We start from the raw sequence: 16554 nt of genomic DNA on the forward strand, positions 1-16554 counted from the left end.
TTTTTTTATTAGGTCTAGTTTCCCCAAAAAAGTTTAGTTCCCATTTTTTAAGGTTTCAATATGTCTTTATCCCTATTTTCGTATGAATTTGCAGTGTAATACACTTTGTTGCAGTCTCACAATGATGCAACCCTTCCAAACATATTACTCTTACTATAGAAAGTAGACCATGACCTAACTATTCAGTGCCTGTACCGTTGCTCTCTGACATGAAACAAGTTTTCTTTGAGTCTTTCACCCCTTATGCAACAGTTTGCCTATAAATGTTAACTCTTTCCTCTTTTTTGTCTTTTCAATAATGCTCAGCAATGGTTTATAATTGTTCTTTTGGACACTTTTCAAACAACTTCTCAGAAGGTGTGAGTTTCTAAATGACATCCTCTGAATCATCATTGTAGCCTCAATGTTTGAAACATTCATTTTAACTAGTCATGTTCCAGATACTCTAACACTATTTTCCATTAATTAAAAAAAGTTTAATTATGTATTTTCTTGTCTTTATCCCTATTTTCTTATTATTTGGCCTTGTAATACACTTTGTTTCATGTCAATAGACAAACAAGGAGGGAACCTAGCAACAAAGCTCATTCAAAACAAAACCAACCAAAGCATGAGCTATAACGCTTTTTACCAAAACTGATAGGTCAAGCTGCCACCATGCAACATTTAGAAAGGTAAATACTTCCCAACAGCAACTTCGAGTTCTACCATCTCTATGCTAGACATCAGTATTGCACTATAATGATGCAACCCTTCCAATTGTTACTCTCACTGTTAATAGTTGATCATGACCTTGATATTCAGTGCCTGTACCATCACGCTCTGATTTCTAATTTAAGTTTTGTATGACTCCTTCACCCTTTTGCAACAGTTTTACCATCCATCCATCCATCTTCTCCCGCTTATCCGTGGTCGGGTCGCGGGGGTAGCAGTTCCAGCAGAGAGCCCCAAACTTTCTTTTCCCTGGCGACATCAACCAGCTCTGACTGGGGGATCCCAAGGCGCTCCCAGGCCAGCGAAGAGATATAATCTCTCCATCTGGTCCTAGGTCTACACCTTGGTCTCTTCCCAGCTGGACGTGCCTGGAACACCTCCCTAGGGAGGCGCCCAGGTGGCATCCTTACTAGGTGCCCGAACCACCTCAACTGGCTCCTTTCGACGTGAAGGAGGAGCGGTTCAACTCCGAGTCCCTCCCTGATGACCGAACTTCTCACCTTATCCCTAAGGGAGACACCAGCCACCCTGCGGAGAAAACCCATCTCAGCCGCTTGTATCCGCGATCTCGTTCTTTCGGTCATGACCCATCCTTCATGACCATAGGTGAGGGTAGGAACGAAAATGGCCCGGTAGACAGAGAGCTTTGCCTTCTGGCTCAGCTCCCTTTTCGTCACAACGGTGCGGTAAAGCGACTGCAGTACCGCTCCCGCTGCTCCGATTCTCCGGCCCATCTCACGCTCCATTGTTCCCTCACTCGAGAACAAGACCCCGAGATACTTGAACTCCTTCACTTGGGGTAAGGACTCATTCCCTACTTGGAGTGGACAGTCCATCGGTTTCCTGCTGAGAACCATGGCCTCAGATTTGGAGGTGCTGATCCTCATCCCAGCCGCTTCACACTCGGTTGCGAACCGATCCAGTGAGTGCTGAAGGTCGCAGACCGATGAAGCCATTAGAACAACAGTTTTACTATAAATGTAAATGTTTTCTTCTTTTTGGTAACTTTCAAGATGTCATCCTTCGACTCATCACCATGTTGTGGTAGCTTGAATGTTTCAAACTTTTATTTAACAAACAAAACCAACCAAAGCATGAGCTATAATGCTATTTACCATCCACAGCATCATTTAAAAAGGTTAATAATTCCTTACCGCAACTTCTTTAGTTCCTCACTTACAAAACCAAGTTATACCATCTCTATGTTAGATAGAATTTGTGCACTCTGATGCAACCCTTCCAAACTGTTTCTCTTACTATAGATAGTAGACCATGACTGTACTATTCAGCACCTGTAACATCGCTTTCTGATTTCTAATACAATATTTGCATGACTTCTTCACCCTGATTTCCTCTTTATTTTGTGAGTCACCATTCTCTGGTAGCCTGAATGTTTCAAACCTTTCTTTTATTTGGTCTAGGCCCAAAACTATTTTCCTTCAACTTAAAGAGCCTGTGACACGGTTTTCCCCCATCATCCAAACCCATCAATTTGAGTAAATATTGTCCCCTTGAAAACCGTTACTGAACTGATTTTGGATATTTGTACTTTGATAACCATTAATCTGCCCTTCAATGTTGACCATTTTCTGGATCTTCTCGCGGATTCTTCAAGTCCCGCCAAATGATGGGTGACGTCATTGCGGGCACAGCGCTCCAGCTGCACCGTCCAGGATCCCAGCTTCTGCATGTAAACCTTTATATATATATACAGTCAGATGTAAACGCACGACGGCGCACACAGCAGCAAGCTCAGACAGCGATGACAGGTTAATGTTGAACGTGTCTGAGAGCTCATATGACGCTGAAGGATCGGTTTATGTTGTATCTGTTAGAAGTTTAGGAATGAGGTGCGTCAATATGGGCGATCATATGGTCATGTAGCCAGTGGTGGAATGGGACTACAAATCATCCCGGGACTCTCGACCGGCCCACTTCGGTACCGCTAGTAAATTGTCAACGGGGGGAGTGGGGGATGTCAGGGTGCTGTAGATAGTAAATGTAAATATGTAAATATTTGTGTCACTGCATCCTGGTAAAATATAATGTATAATGTCTGTGTCTTTGACATTAGCGCTGCTAGCCACCTGTGCCCTGTACTACGAAGCCAGTTCAACAGACCCTGGATATGTTTGAGTAACAAACAAACTAACAACAACAAACTAACAAACGAGATCTCGCTAAGCGGTCCTACGACGCTGGTTATCAACTCGGTAAATCAAGCCAGGGTTTCTCTCTCCAGCTGAGAGCGCGTTCACGTCTAAGACACGAGTGGATCTGACTTTAATTACATTTGTCTCGAGTGTTTCGTCAACATGTGTTAAATAATACTTCTGCATACAGTCTGTGACACTGAGTGTTGCACGGCCAGATGAGGCTGGAGAAGCTGACTCAGATAAGGAAATATATGATATATTATGATATTATATGATCGATGATCTGATTGATGATGTAATATGAATGATAAGTGCGACACGTCGGCGTCTTCTCTGCATACGGCAGTTTAAACTGTATTTTCTTTATCCTGTAATATGACTTGAGAGATTTAAACTCCGCACACTGAGTTTATCTCTTTTCTATAGACGCCGGAGGCGGGCAGCGTCAGGTAAAAGAAGTTATTTAGCCTTCTCAAACCTGAGCCTCACGCGCCGCCTATGGGGGATGTGCTAGTTACTTATCCGACCGGCCCACTTCGGTACCGGCCCATCGGGATTCGTCCCGATGGCCAGTCCGCCACTGCACCCAGCCCACGTAAATTGTCAACGGGGGGAGCCTCGCTGCGGGGAAACGGTGGACCTAGTGTCCCGATCGGAGTGGGAATAATAATAATCCGTGCATTTTATCCATTCATTTCCCCAACATTGTGGTAAAAAAAACACACGTTTAATCCATGTTGTTGGTGTACTACAACTACAAAAAGCATCGGTTTGTTTTCTCATCAGGAAATGCAGACCGGCTCAAACAAACGATTTTTAATCATCATCCTCACTCATCATTTAATGTATCATATGTTCGCCGAATTGACATGAAAGCACTAATAAATGTAGTTTCATCCACTTGAGTTTACAACCACAAAAATAATCGATTTGTTTTTATATCACATCCGACGGGAGGAAATTCAGCAGCTCTCACTCCCGATTTTTAATCCTAATGTAATCATCATCTTCACCACGATCATGTATGTTTATGTCGCCGAATTGACATGAAAGCACTGACAAATATGAATATACTGTAGTCAACTTCATTAAAACGTTATTAACGTGCCTAATCTCAGTAATTCACCATTTCTACGCATAACAACACACTTTGTCCGTGTTTGGCTCTCGAAGCGTTCCCGCATTGACGTCACTTCCGGCTTCCCCCAAAACTTCAAAATGAGTCAAGGAATTTCCCCGCGATGTTCAAAATTATTGATATTTAACGGAACGGTATCGCTTTTTCTTTTTTAAACTGACGGTTCGAGATTACTAGTAGCCCAATATTTCAATGCACAACAGTTGTTGGGATGCTGTCACAGGCTCTTTAAGGTTTGAATATGTATTTTATAATAACTTTTGGGTCACGACCCACCAGTTGAGAACCACTGGACTAGAGCATGTGTCTGTGTGCATGTGTGTAGTGAGATCTGAATAGGTAGTTTATGTTATGTCTTATACTGGGTGTGTATATACAGATACATTTGCGTATGCGTGTGTGTCTTTGTGTGTGAGCGTAGAATGACAGACATAGTTAAGGATGGTTGGCTGGTCAGACTTCATGCATGGATGTGGATGTGTCTCTGTGTCCCAGGGGAGCAACGCAGGGTGGCTGTTCTCACGGGATGGGGTGTGTCTGAGCATCTATCCCAGGGGCATGTCCAACACAGGGGAAGGCTTAGGGCAGGGGTTCCCAACCTTTATTGTGCCAAGGACCGGCAGATACATTAAAAAAAAAAATCGGACCGGTTGTCAATTTTAACTGATTTTAATATTTACTCACCAGCAGGTAGCAACAGAGACTAATTGTATGTAACAGTCTGAACAAATACTAGAACAATATGCATCCAAAACATATTAACGTTTACAAAATAACCGGTGTCGTTTTTTGGTTTTTCGGAAAAACCGACATTATTCAGTTTTTAAACCAAAACGGAAAAACAGATAAATCAACGTTTTGGTTTTGTTTGTATGATTTACGGATAATCCAGTGATGGGAAAACGAGGAGAAGGTGCATTATGAAGGGTGTGTGTGTGTGTGTGTGTGTGTGTGTGTGTGTGTGTGTGTGTGTGTGTGTGTGTGTGTGTGTGTGTGTGTGTGTGTGTGTGTGTGTGTGTGTGTGACACTGGCATTTGTTTTCAAAAGAAATTATGATAGTGACGTTCGTTCCGGTGCACGTCCGACAGCATTTAGCACTACATCGAGATTAAGATTAAACTAATTTATTTTTGGGAACACCCGCATATAGGCTACCTATGGAGTTGCCAGATGTGTGTAAATTACTGTTCATGGTCATTTGAAAACAAATGCCGGTGTCGGACAGACACAAACACAGAGCTGAGCAGAGCACACACATCATGCGCCTAGTAATGATGTGTAATCGGGCAGTTTGATGTGTGTAGAGGTGTGTGTGGTTAACACGTAGCAGCCTGCAGTCACTCGCTGTTCTGATGAAGGTAAACACAGCGAAGGCGGTGCGTAAAAAGGCACAGCTCTCGGCGCGCTGGTGCTGCACTTCTCAGAGGCGGAGTTACACGTCCCGCTGCCTCCTGCAGCCATTTCATGAAGTGAAGGAGGTTTTCCTTCTATAAAACAGCTGCGGGCAGCAGATACCGTGAGAGTCTCGGACATGAATTCATAGATCAAGGCAGACTGGTTTACAATCCTGTTTTGCCAATCCGGTGCTTAAACAAAGGCAAGGCAAGTTTATTTATATAGCACTTTTAAACACAAGGCAATTGAAAGTGCTTTACAAAAAAATTAAAGACATTAAGAAAATGGCATTTAAAATAAGTCATTAAAAAGAAAAGCTAATGTGGCAGTAGCTGCAGAGGGGAGGATAGGTGACTGTATTTGTTAAAGTTGGTTTGATTACACCATTCACAATTCCGACAACGCCACCTTGGGAGTTTCACCCAAGGAAATATTAACACTTCTTTTAGTTATAGAGAGGACACATAGGTTTGAATACTAATGGAGCAGGAGACGTGGTTTCAAGTTATCAAAAATATACAATTTTATTTGGCACAAGTCACTAGTTAAAATGCAGTTAAAAAAACAGTCGCACAGGGCTGTAGCACAAAGGGGAAACATTAATTAGGGGCTGAGGCTTACCAGTGGGGGGGATAGGGTCGACGAGTGAGTGGAAGGATCCCCAAACAAACCAAACTTAAATCACCCCAGTCATACGTGCAGGAAATCAAATCCCGGGGGAGCACATCACACACAAAAGGAGAGAGGAAAACCACCACCTTGGACACCAGCACCACCACCTTCAGCTCTCAGTAACTAAGTAGGGAAACAAGAGGGAAACACAGTTAATGGGGCTAAATAAGTAAATCAAAGTAATAAACAAACACAATATCAAATATGTTCTCATAAGCAGATAACTTGTGTAAACATTTAAGATTAAAACAAATCAAAAGAGAAAGGGTTCAGTTAAATAAAATAAACAATTAACTAGAATAAAATAAATAAACTAATTTAAATCAAGTTGGCCAAAGTAAGGACAAGTTATAGAGGTAGTTAGCCCCAGAGTTCAGTGACTTCGAGTGTCGGCCCAAGCAAGGCAGCAGGAAGGCGTGCAGTCAAAGCAGCACTTTAACTGGTGAGCGAGCCTCCGCAGTAGGCGACGCAAAGCTGGCCAGAAGCAGCAATCAGAAGCCACAATGTGGTAACGGTAGCCCAAACATCTAGGCAGGATCAACAGCAGTTGTGACGTTACTGCCGATAAACATACTTTCTCCGGTGAAGCAAAACAGCAGATGTCCCTTAACCATTGGATTGGCCCTAGGTTTATGAATAAATACAAATACAGCATTAATATCAATAAAAGTAATGAGGTGGATTGACCAAATAGATTGCTGTACAGCGCACATACCGATCAGGCTTTCCTATCGATAACGCAGAGAGGGGAGAGCTTCATGCTTTTTATTGCTGCGTTGACAGGCTGCACCCGGAGGATCCTCCACTAGTGCCCCTTTCACACCAGCGCCTTTTCAGCTCCGGCTCGGAGCTAGAGCCTGAGCATCTGGAAAAGCGCTATAATAAATGTAAGGAATTATTATTATTAAAAGCGCCGGGTTTTCCTGTTCACACCGCAGCGGCGCCGGCTCTTAGCTCCGGAATCCGCTTCATTTCCAGCTCCAAAAAATTGTCGGTCCAGAGGCAAGAGCTTTGGAGCTAAGAGGCGACGTCGCTTACGTCTCTCTTACGTCGAGGCGTGCAGGAAACTAAACCCACCTCCCCTGAACATGGGTCATGTTATGCCTGCCTACAAGCAGTAGTGCCTATAAACACACTTTATAAAGTCAGGCAACACTAACAAGGCTTCGTGTGATTCTGTTTATTTGTACCTTACTTTGACCATCCGTTCACTGTTATCGATCATTGTGGAGAGAGGCAGACGTGTTGTTTTGTATTATTGCAGCTATCGGATGCAAGTAGTCAGTTTAGCTTCGGTTGCTATGCTAACATCACCCGTTTTATACCAGAGAAACTTTCATAACAGCGTTGTGATACCAAACAGCGTCAATTCAGACTGACACACATTCACTTAGGCTAAGGGGAACTGGGGATATGCATCAGCTGCTTGTGTGAGTCGGACAGTGAATACTTTAGAGCGGCTGCTGCAGTGTGAGCTAACCGGGAGCTAACGGGAGAATAAACTCCCGTGGAAGAGCAGCCAATACTGCAGCGGTCGGTAAATGCTGCAGAAACACATGAATAAACAATGAACCACGGCACTCTGGAGCAAAGTATAAGGTTGGAGAAGTCGTTATTCAATTTATTCTGGCTTCGTGTGATTAAAAGCAACACGATCATCGACCCGACGCAGTTGTTGTGAGCTGCCGTTGGGGAGCAAATCAGCAATGTAAACGGTGACGTCATGACGCAGCAAGGGCAGCTCTGGGGCGCCAGTGGGCGGTGTGAACAGAGCGGGAGCTGAAAAGGGAAACCGGAGCTGAACCAGAAAAGCTCCCGCTCGGAGCTAGAAACTGAAAAGCGCTGGTGTGAAAGCCGCATAGGTGAGGCAAAGCAGGGCTAAGTATCAATACGCTGGTAAATTGCAGAACCTTTCCTGAAGCAAGCAATGCTACTGATAGTGATGTTATGTATTGCGCCGAGGCTTCGGAGCGTGTGTCGAGTAATCCCCGAAGCTTCTTGTGAAGCATGTACCGAGGCTTGTATCGTTTTGGGCCAGTGACGTCACCGATGACAAACGAAGCCTCGCTGCCTGTCGATACCACGTGACTGCTTCAGGAAGCGATTCAGATCGGTTGAACCGTTGAACCACAACGCTCATAATACCCATGGATGTATACTAAGAACCATATTACCCCTCCTGTACCCGGGCCCGGTGACCCGATGGAATTAAGAGAGCTCAGACCCTCACTCATATAGAGGTCGGAATATGTCATAAGTAGGCTATAAATAGATACAAGCATAAATAAATGTAGGAATAAAAACATCAATAAATACAGGAATACATATATATATACAGTGTTTTCAAGGAGATTCAGCGTGTGTGCTGTAGCTAAGCCTGAAAGCAGTTTACTCATGACCGTAGGGTCCCTGGTTCAACGACTGAACAATACGTATTTTTTGTTGTTTATAAAAGCTACAGCTAAATGAGATAATGTAGTTAATAAACGTATTCTTTGATATGGTTTAGCCTTTCTCAGGCTACAACATGGTTAAGTTTACGAATATTATTAAGGAATACAAATCCCTCTTTGCAATGTTTACCAGCCTCCTTAGGCTTTTCAATCACAATCATTAAACTGTAATAAATACAATATTGTTAACATGAAAATATGATTTAATGTTCGTTGTTTAGAGTTATTCTAAGGCTTTACTCATTGGGAACTCGGTATGAGATAGAGCACACTGTTGAGATGTCCAATCTGCCTGTTTTACACACTTTGACCAACAGGGGGGTTTGTGTTCAAATGAAGCCCATGATGAAGCCTCATGAGATGAACCCTTTTGCGAACCAATTGGCTGGAAAGCTTCAAAGCTTCATAAGGCTTCATCTCGCCATCACTAGCTACTGCAACATACCTGCACCGGTGGCGGAAGCGAACCCGGCAAACACGCAAGTGGGTGGGTCTGTGTACCAACAAACAAGAGACAGCCAGCTAGAAACCTCTGCCCTTTTATAGGGTGCCCCCTGGTGGTGACACGCTCACAAGAGCCACACGAGGAGAATGCTTTACAAGGGATTAGGACTCTCATCCTGCTACACTAATAAAATAAACATATAGCTCTACACCCCTGGCCGACATGCCCTTAAAATGAAGTCCGAGTTTGAAATATATCTGAAATAATGTACGCACTGCACCGGTAACTTTCTCGTGCGAACGAGAGGCTGAGACCTATAGGCTCTGCGCGCCACAACTTGTAAACCAGTTCAGTTGTGGACAATTAACCTTGTTCTCAGCAGATGGAGAAACATGCGAAGAGGAAGGAGAAGGTTTAGGCTTGTTTGTATTTGCAGGGTAAACATGGGTGTAATTTATTATTAGAAATACTGTATTTTTCTATTTAGTGTGTCATTGCCTTTCCAGTGCATGCACAATATCAGGTCCCTGCGCCATCTAATTGTAACAGGACCCAATCTTACCGTTACTAATTACATCTGTGTACACCCTGCACAACTGATCGGGGACTTGTTTGAGTCATTTGAGTTGATAATGGTTGCAGGCTCCCAAATATAAGAATTAGCTGCTGTCTTGCATAACTCAACTATGGAATTTGGTGGCCACATTGTTATGATTCTGTTTAGTTGTATTTTTGTTGTGTGCTTTTGTGTGCTATTTCCTGTCTCACCCCTCTCTTCTCTGTTTTCCTCTGCAGGGCTGGTGTGTGACAGGGAGTTGGCTGGCTCCTCCCAGTAGCAGACGAGGCACACCTGTTTCCACTCACCTCTTTACCTGTAGATATAAAAGCCCGGTCCTCATGCCACTTCCCTGCCAGATAATTCCTCTGTGTTTCGACCCTCCGGTGTGTCTCGCTGCTCTCCTCGTTGTTTGGATTATTGTTTGGATTTTTGCCAGCCAACTTCCTGACTCCACTGCCGTATTTTTTGTTCTCTGCTTGAATAAAGCTTTTTGTTTATCGACCATCTCTCTCCAGTCTTTTGCTTTGGGGTCCAAAATCCTATAGGCCGTAACACACATTCCTTTACCCATCATATATTGTAAAAACCTTTGTGATCCTTTATCTTTTATATTTAATTTGTGCTTTAGTTAATGACAAAATAGGATCAGTCTCAGTTGTACCTTGTGTTTAGGGCTAAGAGCAAATCTGATCATGCTTGTTGGCTTAATTAAGACAATGCACATGGTAAACATTACACCTGCTTAACATCAGCATAAAAGCATCCGAGTTCATGACATAGCTGCATTAAATTCCTACTGCATCATCTTATGGTTAGACGCCGTTTTCTGTAAGGCACACACAATAGAAGAATTAGGCACAAAGTAACCGGGACATAAGAATAAGATCATGTGACTACCTGCACAGTGGCTAATTAATATATATAATACAAAGAAGCATTTTCATGCCAGCTCTACAGATCAGATCAGAGGGAGCAGCAGCAGTTTATTTAACCAACATGGCAGCCCTGTGCTTTATCCTATCCACTACTGCAGTTAACAGCGAGGGCCAGCAGGCATTATCGGCTACAGTGAGGGGATTATGTTGCCATGTGGGTGTAGAGGCAGGGGAGAGAGGTAGTCAAATGGGGGAGGAACAGCGGTAAATCTGCAGATTGAGGGAGAAGAGTTTAAGAGATTTTTTTTCTCTTGCGCATGCTGTAGTCTCTATTAAAGCAAAATCCCAGTGAAAACAAGCACAGGGTGAATCCAGCTTTCATTTCATTACTGGACAAATGATAACTACTGTTTGAGTTCCATATCGGCATAAATACCTCCAACTGCCATGGGTTTTCATTAAGAGCAGAATCCTTCAATAGCGCTGACTACTGAAATGATATTAAACTGACTCAGCCGTCGCCATCAGGGTATTGGTGTACAGCCTTCCACTCTCAATATTGAAGGACTAAGATGCTGGTGAGATTTATGAGAAAGGTATCTGCGGATGTACTGAGGAATTATGAAGGTAATAAGCAAGAATGAGAAAAGATTCCCATTATTAAGGATTCAGGGGCAAGAAGAGAGGAGATAATCACGTATAAAACCTCACTGACCCCGACCCTGGCTTACCCCATACAATGCAATATAAGAGACAATGTATTGAAAACACCTAGAGGACCCTGTTGTTATGGCAACATGTAACCTCTTCTCTGCAACCAGTAGCTTTTCTTAGAGGTTCTTATTTCATCATCATTGCCATGATAGCACTGACATTTTAACCTGAGGGTCAACTACTTCCTTCTTTGCTCTCCACCTTGCTGCTGAAGAAATGGTTAGTCACCAGTTTCATAAATAGTCACTGTATTCCAATGAGCCTATTTTGTCACAGCATTGGTAGCACTTATAGGTAGATGGTAGGTCTTATGTATGTGTTTACAGTCCTTTATTTAGGCCAATACATTTGTGAATGCCAGGAGAAGGACAATAGCCCACCAAACAAGGCAGCAGTTACCCTTTTAACAGAAAGAGTAAATAACGTGCTTGCACCTTTAACTCTCATTTAGATCTCGAGTACACTTTTGAGTAACCTTTACTCTGGGCAGGACCAGTATTAGCCAGCTTCTTCTCATGTACACAGAGCTATGCATATAAACATTACGTGCTCATACACTGACAGTACACATTTTGTTAATTTATATCTGTATGTACAAACAATTGACTCATGGTTATATCTTTTTCATATTACAAAAAAAACAACTTTTGATTTAGTTCAAACAAATAAGCTTAAATAAAAGAGGAAAGTAGTGAACGGTAACCAAGTACTTTTTCTGAAGTACTGTACTTGAATGTTTCATTTTCCTGTTACTACATACGTAAACACCACTGCAATGCATAGGCAAATATTAAATACATACATCTCTAGAGTGTCGATTTAAGATTAATAATGCAGATCACAATCAACATACATTTGATTTGGTTAGATTAAACGTTATTTATCCCTTGTTGAAATCCACAAGTAAAACAATTATCTCTACCCTTACCAGGTGCAACATTAAGGTGATAAATAAATTAATGCATCAATCGATTTATTTTCTAATGTGATATTATTCCAGGATTGGTCGTTGTGCAGAATAATAATTTGTAACTTGCTAATACTTGTATGTATACTATGGTATTAGTATTTATTTATGTAAAATATCTTAGTACTTTGTTCTCTGCATGACGAATAGTTAACTTTAATCTGCACACAAGTGTTCAATGCATTTTGGAGGGGGAGGGGTGGGGGGTGCTCCATAAAACCCTTTAGCCTTTTGACTAAACTGCACTCACTGAACCTGTTTATTCACACTACAGTTACACCTCACTCCTTCTGGGAGGTTTTTTTCTAGAAGCCATATCCCATGTCATATCAGCAAAAGAGAGTTGGCAGGTTCAATGGAAACAAATTAACTGAATCTAATGGGCAAACCTCTTAAATTGTAAATTGCGCTCAATTAATGCATATTGAAATCAGCTTCATTTTTTTGTAGTTTAATCTTAAATGGTTATTACAAAAATCCAAACAACTAGTAAAACCCTAACATCTTTAAACCGCCTCCAGTCCTTTTGGAATAATCTTCTTCACAAATGGAGGTAGTCCTTTTTTAAATGGGTGAACCATTGGGACACTGTGTAGTGCCGAGATATATGGAGTCAGAGGCGGTGCAAGGAAGGTGCAAGAATAGTTATTTAGGCTGCGGCCCCACGAGGACGAAAACGGCTAAACGCATAGGATTAACGCAAACGCAATCGCAAACGGCTTCCGTCCACATGCAATAATTATCCGGATAGTGTCTGCCCACACGAGACCGCTCCGTTTAGCTCCAACCGCTGGAGAAGCTGCAGTACATATGCAGGAGCCTCTACGTGGCGCTGTAACTTCCTCCACAAAAGCAGCGAAGAAGCATGGTTGTCATGGTTGCCCTTCTGTTTATTCTCCGCGGTGGGGGCCGAGGGAACCGGGCAGAGTTTTTCGCCAGTCAGCGTGTATTAAAGTTGAAATCTTCCGGACAAAATTATAAAAGTGCCGGTCAAAGGTCTTCTTTGTTATTTATTGAGCTTTAAAACAAATGAATAACGACTCTATATAATATAATGATAAAATACACGGAGCCTCTCTTTTTCCTCCTTCTCTTTGGACAGCGTCAGTGTCTGTCTCATGCAGCAGCTGATCCAGTAATGAGTGACCCGGCCGACAGTAAAAAATAAACATATTTATAACTAGTTTAGGGAGTTTGAGAGGTAATTAAAATAGCTAAGGGCGATGATCTGACTTGAAGTGTGTGTTTTGCTGCAGCGGGAGGAGCTGTAGGTGGGCAGAGCTGCGTGTCTCCGTCCTGTCAGATTAGACTTCACTCGCGAGAGAAAGATAAACAATCTGAATTCAGGATGCAGTTTACTTTGACGTGGGGGTGAGCAGCAGAGGTGGGGAGAGGCGGGGCTATTGCCTCATCATTATTGCTGTAGATGTTGCACAAACAACTGTAGCATGGTCAATAGCGTCCGGAGCACGATAGCAACTCTGCGATCCGCCATTGTTGTTGTTGTTGGTGGCGAAACACTTCAGCACTGGCGCGGGGTAAGCGGAGGTGAGCAGAAGAGGTGGGGAGAGGCGGGGCTATTGCGCAATCACTATCAGTGATCTGAAAATGTCCGTATAGGGCGCACACACGGAGCTGTTTGACCCCCCAGAGAGTGGCGTATGCATTTCTATCCACCTTGGGACCCGTTGTCGTTTCCTCAGTCGTTTAGTGCCATATTCGGTCGTCCTCGTGTGGCCGAACGGTCTATATGACACTAAACAGTAACGCAAACGACCGAATTCGTCCTCGTGGGGCCGCAGCCTTATTCACAAGCTGCAAAGGACATGTTGTCGGGTCGCAGCCCGGGTCGACAAGAGAGAGAACCAAGAGGGCACACCTATTTATAGGTAACCCATAACATGTCCGTGTGGGAACAATAACCGCAACTGTAGTTCCAAGTATGAATTATGTCCCAGTGGTTAAATAGGTGGTCACCACAACTGCTTGATTAGGGAAGAAGACCCTCGTCTTTCCCCCACGACATGTATCAAATATTTTGGTTTCCTTCTAGTGGCCCCCAATTTTATGAGAAACCTAAAACAGGACCAGTAGAGGACAAACAATCCTGTGTTCTGCAACCTGTATACACACAAAAACTATTCATGACTATCTTGACCATGTGCACTCTGCACATGAAGAGAGCCGGTCTCTTTTTGAACACTTTTTGCAACTAACAGTGACTCAGCAATATAGGATCGTAACCATTGTAGTCATCGCAAATGGCAAAAACAAGCTAACGGGGGCACAATCCCGCATTATACTTTTACAACCTTAAAAGTCTCAGAAGAACCAATGTGTTTTATGAGAGTTTCTCGACATTTAAGACTTAAAAGAAGCAAGAACAATCATGCTCTTTTCTTCTTCTTCTTTAGATCCAGTTCTTATCTACACAAAGAAAGCCAGTGAATGAGAACAGAGTGGGTGGTGAAAAACATGAGACGGAGAGAGGGTGGACTGGAAAAGAATAAATTCTGAGCTCCTCCATGGCATACAGTATCGTATGACTGCGAGGAAAGAAGTGGGTAAGGGGGAGGCGTCGCGAGATGGGCGTGGAGATCTCAGCAAATCAGAGCCCTCACTGACTCTGTCTGCCTTTTTCTTGCTCAGGCCTGAATGTTCCCTGCACATGTCCCAGGGAAGATTATGTTCTTCTGGCCCCCTAAATCTAATCTTGCAGAAGTCAAACCCTCACCTTCTACAGCGCAAACATAAGATAAACATTCAAATAGGTGAGAAAGAAAGCTAACAATGTAATTCAAATTCTCGAGTATTTTAAGTACAAGTGGAATCTTCAATGTTTAAGTGTCGTTACAATACGACTGCCACCACCAAATGCCATGAGAGGTGTTTCAGGGCGGGACAGTTATGCCACATACTGGCCCAATTTAAACAAATAAATTCAGTGAGTAAATAGTTTTATGACACTAACAAAGTGCTTGCATATTTGTCTTCTCTGTTTCAAAAGAATGTCCATTCATTAGCCCGAAGGCGGACAAATGAAAATACACGAGCTAGAAAATTGATGCAATGTTTCTTGTCGCCTTTCTTGTGTTACCTTAAGATACATGTGAGGAATATTAAACATATTTTGCATCTCACCTCTTGGTCTGACCTTTAGTGTGACAGCATTGAAGGAGAAGGGTTTGACTTAGAGGGAGGGGACCTGTGAATCATTTAATTTCCGTTTTACTGGAAATGATGAGTGCTGAAATTGCTGAATTTCCGTTAGAATAAAAAATAACAACATGTGTTGATGCCTTGTTACAGGAACTAGCAGTGCAGATAACTACTCAGTTAAGCAATAATGGAAACAAAAGCCAGCAGATTAATTTCCTCTCTGTGTGTTATTGATTGACCTCAGCCTAATGCAGGTCATTAATTCAAGTGCACACAGCAACACATACAACAGCACATGTACAGATGCACACAATGTTGTAATGACATGCAGTGCACATGAGCTGCATGTATTGTTAATTGTTCTCCTTAAACAGCTGTACAGAGTGAATGTTAATGGCCAGCTGTTTTTCGTGGCAGTCGCAGGGTGTGTTTTGACCAGCCTTTACAAAACACACACCTCCACCAGGGAACTCACTGCACCTATAACAGATAGACAGGGAGGGAGCCACCAGGAATATCAAATGACTTACAGTGCAGAGAGGCAGGGGAAAGGAAGACCTATTTCCATATTCCACTGGTCCTTTATATGCATGAGAAGGATACAAGACTGGCAAAGGGGAGGAGGATTTTCTGTGGATGTAATTCCTTAATTCAAATGTTAATGTGAATTATCAAAGCAGTTAAGCAATGTTAGCGGCTAAACAATACCACATTTAAAAGACAATAATGATTAACTACCATTGGCTAGACACGTTTAAAAGACATTACCCAAGGGCAAAAAACATGTTGTCAGCATTTCACAGTAAGCAAGACCTCCAGCAAAAACAAGCCAAAGGAAAATGGTGCTGTGGTGGAAGGGGAGAGGGAGGAGCAGTCCAGGGTTAAACATTTAACGCTAGCAGAAAAACAGCTCTCCAACATATGGTGCGGTTTAAACACGTTTCTCCTAAAGATGCCTTGTTGCGGATGTACACAGCGTGTGGATAATTTACCCAAAGTGTTTGTGAATGGGGGAGGGTCGTGTGAGTAGGAAAGTATGTCGGTTGTGGGGATGATAAAAAAAGATGTACAGCTATATGAGGCTTTGCACATAATTTGTTCTATAAGAATACACAACTTCAGTCATGTATCTTCTCAATCATCCAGCATTTCTTAATTGAAACCCAACATATTTAGGCTTTCCTTCCTATCTAACAGAGATTTGTATCAGGCATTGTCAAGCACAACTGAAATTGGTGTAGCTTTTAATGCAGAGTGTGGATCTTTTGTCTGCGTCTGGCTTTACAACCAATTTATCACCTGCCTTT

The sequence above is a fragment of the Pseudochaenichthys georgianus genome, chromosome 13 (genome assembly GCF_902827115.2).
Source record: "Pseudochaenichthys georgianus chromosome 13, fPseGeo1.2, whole genome shotgun sequence".
Lineage (NCBI taxonomy): Eukaryota > Metazoa > Chordata > Actinopteri > Perciformes > Channichthyidae > Pseudochaenichthys > Pseudochaenichthys georgianus.